Consider the following 7,498-nt stretch of genomic DNA (forward strand, 5'->3'; position numbering starts at 1 on the left):
TGCTCCGTTGATGCTATTATCAGAGTGAAATTAATTAGCCGAGAGACTGTGACTTCTATTTCCTCACCCACTTAGGGTGTTCAGGTTTGGCGGGACACCAGGAGTTCCCAGACATGAGCCCCTTGGCCATTGTGGCTGTGCAGGCCATGGAACAGAACGGAGCAGTGGTGTGGGCAGTGGCACTGGGTTGGGCTGAAGCATGACTGCTACAAATCCGCCGCTGGGACACTGTCACTAACAGCCGCTGGGAACCAGGAAATCCCCCTGTGCTCCTCTGAGCTCCAGTGATTAAAATTAGTCCTAGGGTTTAACATCTGACAACATTAATTGACCTATGCCAGGAATTGACTGTTGTAGGCTCTTCTTGTTCTATGCCTTTTCCCACGTGATCTCCTTGGCCTTGGACTTGAAGTCCTGCTCCTCCTTTAAGATCCAGACCAGAAGCCATCTCCTCTTGGCAGACGGAGGGGCCCTTCCATGTTCTTGTTGAGTGTGAGAGCATCTGTATCGCTTGTATTTCCTTCAAACGAGGGTCTAGTACTAGGCCTGGTATGTAGGGATTCACACCCCCCCTCCACTGGAAAGTTCTGTTTCCTTTAAGGCAATCCCCCCTTTCACTTAATTAATCTGCAGGGCTCAGCCAACCATCACTTACTGCAGGACACCTTTCTAAGCCCACAGATGGAATGGGACCACCCTCTACTGTGCTTCCATAACTCTCTGTACCTCCCTCATCCCAGCACTGCTCATCCTCAACTGTATGTTTAATGTCCACAACTGTGTGTTTAATGGTCTCTCCTTCCCTCTGGAGTGTCAATTTTGGGAAGACAGAAAACCTGCTTTTTTTTTTTTTTCCTGCTGTATTCTCAGTAATCTCCCCCCAATCAGGACATGAGATGTGCCCCATAAATACTGAATGAATGAATGCATGCATGGATGCATGAATGATAAAGCCTGGGGTCAGGTCCCAGGGCAGCCCCTTAGCTATGTGATCTCAGAAAAGTCAGTCTTGTACCTTGAACCACAGTTTCTCCATCGCTGAAGGGATCGATCAGCACCCCAATCCCTTCCAGCTCTAACGCTCTGCTGTCCCGTGACCTATTTTATCAGCTATCTATAGCTCACGTTCTGGCTCATCCAGCATGAATCATGCCGCAAGAACTTTAGGCTCTTACTCACTTGAAGAATTTTCACATTCTTCAGAGAACCTTTCACTCTTCAAATATTATCTTTCTGATGTGATCCTTGGCAGCTTCTGCAGGTCTGATCACTCCGTGGGCGCAGACGCCTTACCTACTCTCGGTTCCTGGCAGCCCTGGCCTGGTGCATTCCCGGCAGGGGCCCCAGAAGAAGGTAGGGTCCGCCAGTCCCGTGAGGGAGCGTGCTATGATTCTCACGCAGCCTAAGAGGAGGGGGAGCTGTGACTCAGTACTTGGGAAACGTTGGCTTGCGGCTGAGTAAGAGCAGACTGAGCTTCTGTGGCTGGGAAAGTGGTGAGTCCAGTTAATGGGAATTGAAGTCAGAAGGCCAAGATCATTTCCTGCCATTGCCACTCCCACTTCCTAACTGTGTCCTCATTAACAGGTAATCTATCCTTTTCCATCTGTAAAATGGCAACAGGAGCACACAGCCTAGCCACCGCCCAGAGTGGTTGGGATGTGCAGAGGGAACGCATTTCCACGGTCACTGGGTATCTACTACATGATACACACTTTGCCTCTGTTACATAATCTAATTCTTGGGACAACGCCATGTGGTCACGAGGTGGAATGGTATTCTGCTCTCCAATCTGGATTCTATACAGCGACCTGAATCCCCTGATCTCTGTTCCACCCGGAACAGTTTTCTCCCTGAGGTGAGTAGATAATGGCTCGGTGGTCAAACACTTTTGTTTGCTCCATAGTCCCCCCATCAAGCAGGACTGTCCAGAGCATTTTCTAAAAGCAACAAACACCCCTGGGGACTCAGTGGAGCAAAGTAACCAGGATTGAAAGGGAAAGATTCTAGCCACCCAGAACTCCAGATCTTATGCTAGGCAGCCTGGAATCGGGCTCTGTGATGTTAGAATTGTTAAGGCAGCATCTCCCCAGACAGAATGTCCCAAGGCTGCCATGTTCAATGACCCCACTAAGGGAATTTTATTTCTCATCTCTGCATCTCTGGGTCCTGCTCATGTTTGGCAGGAAACTCAACTGCCACCTGGTTATTCTCAGGCTCCTTCTTGACCTTGATGAAGAGGCCAAAAGAGAGGTCTTCGTGCTTTCTCGGATGATTAATCCTGAAGACCAAGGGGGAAGTAGGGTTTGTGCTAATAAAATTGAACAGGGAGGAGGATATCTAGAATTAAGAAATTTAGGGCACCTGGGTGCCTCAGTGGTTAAACGTCTGCTTTCAGCTCAGGTCATGATCTTAAGGTCTTGGGATCAAGCCCCACATCAGGCTCCCTGTTCAGATGAGAGCTGGCTACTCCCTCTATCTGTGCCTGCTGCTCTGCCTACTTGTGCTCTCTTTCTATCTCTCTGTCAAATAAATAAATAAAATCTTTAAATAAAAGAGAAATTCCTCTGTGGAAGCTTACTTTTTTTTCTTTTTCTTTTTTAATGTTCAGGAATTAAAAAAAAATGGACATGAAGTCTCCATACTGGTCAGATCATGGATGACTCAAATCTATCAGGAGTAAAGACTGGGTGTCTGGTTTGGGTCATCTCATTTAGTCAAGATTTCTGAGCAGCTGAGATGCTGCCTGAGAGCAGGAGGAATATAATATTTAAGTCTCTATTTCTAACTACTCTTTCACGATGTGTTCCCCCTTCTTCCCTCATTCCCTTGTGTGACTTGTGTGCGGTGGCGGTGGCAGCCTTTATGGTGTTGTCCCAGTCCCAGTCCAAGAGACTTGGAATAGAACTAGAAGAGAAGTAAGCATCACCCAGAGAGGACTGCTTGCCCAGCAGGGCACTGAAATCTCTAAGTTGATTTCTTTATGCAGAGGCCACACACACTCCCATGAGTATAGAGATTCTTGTTTTAGATTCCTGTTGTTGTGTCGTGGTTGGTGTTTAAAGAGGAGACTGACTGTGCAGGACATTGTTATGTTTTCTGCCCAGTGTTGAGCATTTTTTGAACTCTAGTCTGGAGCCTTTCAGTCTTAAGAGTCTGGCTCCTTAAGGGTTCACAGATCAGACCCACTTAAAGAAGCAGTGTGAGGAAGCACAGCCTGCTCAGAAACATGGGGTGCCCAACTCTGCAGAAGCCACACTGTTTGGGTGACTACAGGGGGGTGGTTGCCACTTGTGTTCAGCGGAGCTGTGGGTGCTCCAGCAGATTTCTCCTGATGCCAGGCTTCCAGGGGTCGATCTGGAGCTTGAACTTGTCCTCTAGCTTCCCAGTATCTTCGAAATAAACTGCTCTGCTTCTTAATTGGCCAGAATCAACTTCTGATTCTTGTAGGAGGAAAGTCTGACAAGTAGAAATTGGAATAATAGCAGTAGCAATACTACTACTACTACTACTACTACTACAAGAAAACCTTTATTGAGTACCTGCTGTGTGCCAGACACCATATTATATGCTAAATATTCATGATTTCATTTCTTCCTTCCAATAATCCTGCAAGTTTGGTATAGTTTCACTTCTTGTTTTGTTTTTTCAGTAGAGAAGTTACCTAAGGCTTATGGAAATTTCAAAATGTCTCTAAGGTCACAAATTAGGGATTTATATCCATGAAGCTTGAAAGGCAATAGAACATAAATCAGATAAGACTTGTGTGCCTGAAGAGTCAAGACTACAAAATAATGTCCTAGATTTCTATTATGGAGAATTTTAAAACATACAACAAGCAAAGAAAGAGAAATAATCTAACAAAACTCTGTGTACCCATTGGTCCAGTTTCAGCAAATCATCAATATTCGGGATAGTATAATATGCTCGGTACTACTGGTTTAAATATATAGAAAGTATCTCTATTGAGTTTTCTTGAATGCTGTAAGGTTTAAGAGTGTGGAGTTGGAATTGGTTGTATATATAAAAGCAGATTTAATTATGTTACATTATATTTTCAAACACATAAAATTTAAAACTTACATGTCAAAATATTAAAAATTAAAAGGCAAACAATAAACTCTGAAATTTATCTGCCACTGCTGTGACATTAAAAAAGTATCTCTATTATATAAAAAGCTCATACATGGTGATAAGAAAATCAGCAAATATAGCAGAAAATGGGGTCAAGGGTGTGAACATATAGTTCCTAGAAAAAAATCCAACAATAGTTATCAAGCTTACTAGTAATCAAAACAACACAGATGGAAAACTGCTGTTTTTACCTATGAATTGAAAAAAGATTAAATATAGGTATTTGTTCACATTTGACTGAAGGAAGGGTGATTTAGTGGAACCCTACTGGAAATGAACTTGATAAAACATATTAGAGACTTAAAGGAGTTTGTATCCTTTGATCCAAAAATTCTGGCAAGAAAATCTTCTCCGAAAGAAATTAGGAGAGGTGCAGAAAAGTTTTCTATGAAGAATTTTGTTATAGCATGAATTGTAAAAGCAAAAATATTGGGGAAAATTCCAAAGCCTAACAACAAAAGAATAATTGTGTAAGTTATGGTGTGTACACAGATGGAATATTATCAAACAATTTTCTGGGGAAAATGGTCATATACGTAAAGTATGATTTCATGTCCATATACTTCATCTGTCTTTACACACACACACACACACACACACACACAGGGGGAAAAAACAACATTGGGAGAAATACATCAATGTGTTCACAGTGTAGTTATCGGTGGGTTGTGAGATTGTGGATTTACAAATTTTATTCTTATATGTGATATAATGAGCACTGGGTGTTATACTCAACTAATGGATCACTGAACTTTATATAACATATATAACACTAATGATGTACTATCTCTTGGCTAATTGATTTTAAATAAGAAAGTAAAAATCTGAAAAAGATATTATTCTTCTTTCCTGTATTTTCTCCTTTTTTTTTCCACTTGAGATTCAGAAAAGAAACCTAAAAGAAAGTTGACTTACAATAATGTTATCCAGTGAAACTCTTCATAACTTTACTATTGTGAACCAGTGAGTAGTGTGTTTGTTTATTATCAACACTACTAATGATTGAGTTTTTACTGTCTGTAATAATACTGATAATAGCAATTATCGAGTACTTACTATATGGAAGGCATTTAAAGATTTGGAATCTTAATATCAAGGGCTACCAGCCACATAGACTTATGGGATTCTCATCACTCCCATTATACAGATAAGACAACTGAGACTCATAACAGGTAAGAGGTCTGCTTTAAGTCAGTTTTCACTGGTGAAGCCAGGGCTTGCAGTAGGTTTGTTTGACACCAGGGCACTGTCCTTCCCTGCTAGAAGTCCACTGGTGAGTACACTTCCCTCTTGAACAGCCTGAGCTATCTCACAGGACAGCCCCTCGAAAGTGAGCCTGCATTGGAAGGCAATGTGATCAGAGCCTGGGGCCGGCCTGGAGTTGAGTTCCTGACTGGTTCCAGTGCTGGAGTCCACTGGTTGTCAGAGGACTGATTTGAAGAGAGAATCCAATTTTCTCTGAGGTTGAGGAAAATAGGCTTTTCTTCCTATTTAGTTCACTAAAAACAGGGAGAAAGACTGCAAGAGTGCTGAGGTCCTCCCAGCTGACCTCTTGCAAAACAGAGCCTCAGTTACCGGTTTTCTCTGCCTTGCACGGCCGATTTAAACCATGTGCACGGACACCACATTTTCCTTCAGAAACAATGATATCGTGGGTTCATTACAATTCAGGCCTCTGGGTCTGGACGCCTTTTCTACCTCCTCCTATGACTGTTCACTTCTCTGTGATGCTCCTTGAGCTGTTGTTCATAGTTAACTGGCACCAGGCAATCTTCTTCTCTTTTTTATTTCAGTTCATAAAAGTGTTTGGCTGGATCACTTTGGTCTCCGGGACCTACTCACATCTTGCAGGGCTGAGGGAGGTCTTTCTACCTGCTGTTCTGTAGACTCCAGGAAGAAAGGGTCATGGCAACCTTGTCCTCATGTGTCTTTGTCGGCCCTGGAGCCCTGCACGAAGCAGGTGTACCGCGATCCTGGGCAAGCTGCGGCATGAACGAGTGACCATCGCGCGGGGCGCGCTGGCTGGAAGAAGTCACTTCTTCCAGACGCCTAGCTGACACACGGCTGCCCTGCTCTCTCTGGTCCGGAGTCTGTGCATCTGTACTACCAAGGGCTTGCACGAGGTGGTCTCAAGGGACCCCTCCAGTTTTGACATCTGTGCCTTCATCCCCATACTCCTTAAGCACGCTGCGGCTCAGGGAGGAAAGCCGAGCTTCTCAGCAGGGACACAGAAGGATCTGATGTCTTCTCCATGTGAGCCAAAGCCTGTGTCCCTTCCACAGGCTCACTCCACCCCCTCCAGTCCTCCATCTGGGCCTCTTTCGCGTGGCAGGCAGCAACATCTGTCTCAGGCACTCCGTGCCGGGATGACTCGTACCTCAAGTATGTCCTCAGAAAGCCCTAGAGATGGGGAGCCTGCTGGGAGTTTATGTAACTCGATGAGTGGCCAGAAGAATGTACGCAAAGGGCTCTGATTCTGGGTTGGGTCAGCCTTCCGTGGCCACGCGGGGTCACTCGGCTGCTGCTTGCTGTGTGCAGACTGCGTGGGATGGAGAACCCCTTGGGGGAGGGGACAGGAGATGCCTCCTCTACTACATGTTCTCTTTCGATGGCGACTGCCCTTTTTAACCTGAAAAGGGAGAGTTTGAGACAGCTAACCCAAGCATAAAGAGTCTGAAAAATAAATGGATCAGGATGAAGGGAAAATTGAATTTTCTCCTGCTTGAACCCTTCTCCATCCTGCTCTCTGCCCTGGAGCGAGGACCTGTGTGGCCTGCATCTAGATCCTTGGTGGGTTGGGCTAATGGGGGGTCACTGTCAGGAGGTCGACAGAGGAGAGGAGGGTGACATGATGAGGTCACTCTGGCCAGGCTGTGTCCTTCCAGAGAGGAGATCATCCCTTCTCAAGATGACCTCGACAAGGCTCTCCCTTTTTTAGACACATGACTGTTCCATCCCTTGGGACCCAGGGCTGATAAACTCCACTGGGACTAGTCCCTAGTCACCTTGTGCTTCTTCTACCTGCAGCCCATAACTCTGTAAGCATCCCATTGTAAATAAAGTCTTCTTGAATTACCCTAATTTGAGTGTTCCATCTGTTTCCTGTTAGGAACTCCGACCAATAGAGAAGGATTAGAAAAAATGAGAAGCAGGTTGAAATCTACTTATAAATAAAATGCAAACTGTAATGCCCTGTACATATGCATCCCTCCACCACCCACCCCCTGCCAAAAAAAGATGGATCAGTGTATCCATTGCACTTTGGACCCTGAGCTTCCTGGTGACCACAGCAAGAAAACCACAGGAAAGGACCTCTGGTCTTATCTCTTCTTCCCGTCACAGCCTGGAAGACCTTCCTAACTAAAAC

General features: G+C 44.8%; 1 long non-coding RNA gene across 1 annotated transcript; it reads left to right on the top strand.

The window, feature by feature from the left end:
• Window positions 1-948: 948 nt before the first annotated feature.
• On the top strand, window positions 949-7,212 carry LOC123387340. The gene is made up of 2 exons (XR_006601758.1): window positions 949-1,855; window positions 5,925-7,212. It is a non-coding gene; the product is annotated as an uncharacterized LOC123387340 (long non-coding RNA).
• The last annotated feature ends 286 nt before the right edge of the window (window positions 7,213-7,498 follow it).

The sequence above is a fragment of the Mustela putorius genome, unplaced genomic scaffold (genome assembly GCF_011764305.1).
Source record: "Mustela putorius furo isolate JIRA1106 unplaced genomic scaffold, ASM1176430v1.1 tig00003853_pilon_pilon_pilon, whole genome shotgun sequence".
Lineage (NCBI taxonomy): Eukaryota > Metazoa > Chordata > Mammalia > Carnivora > Mustelidae > Mustela > Mustela putorius.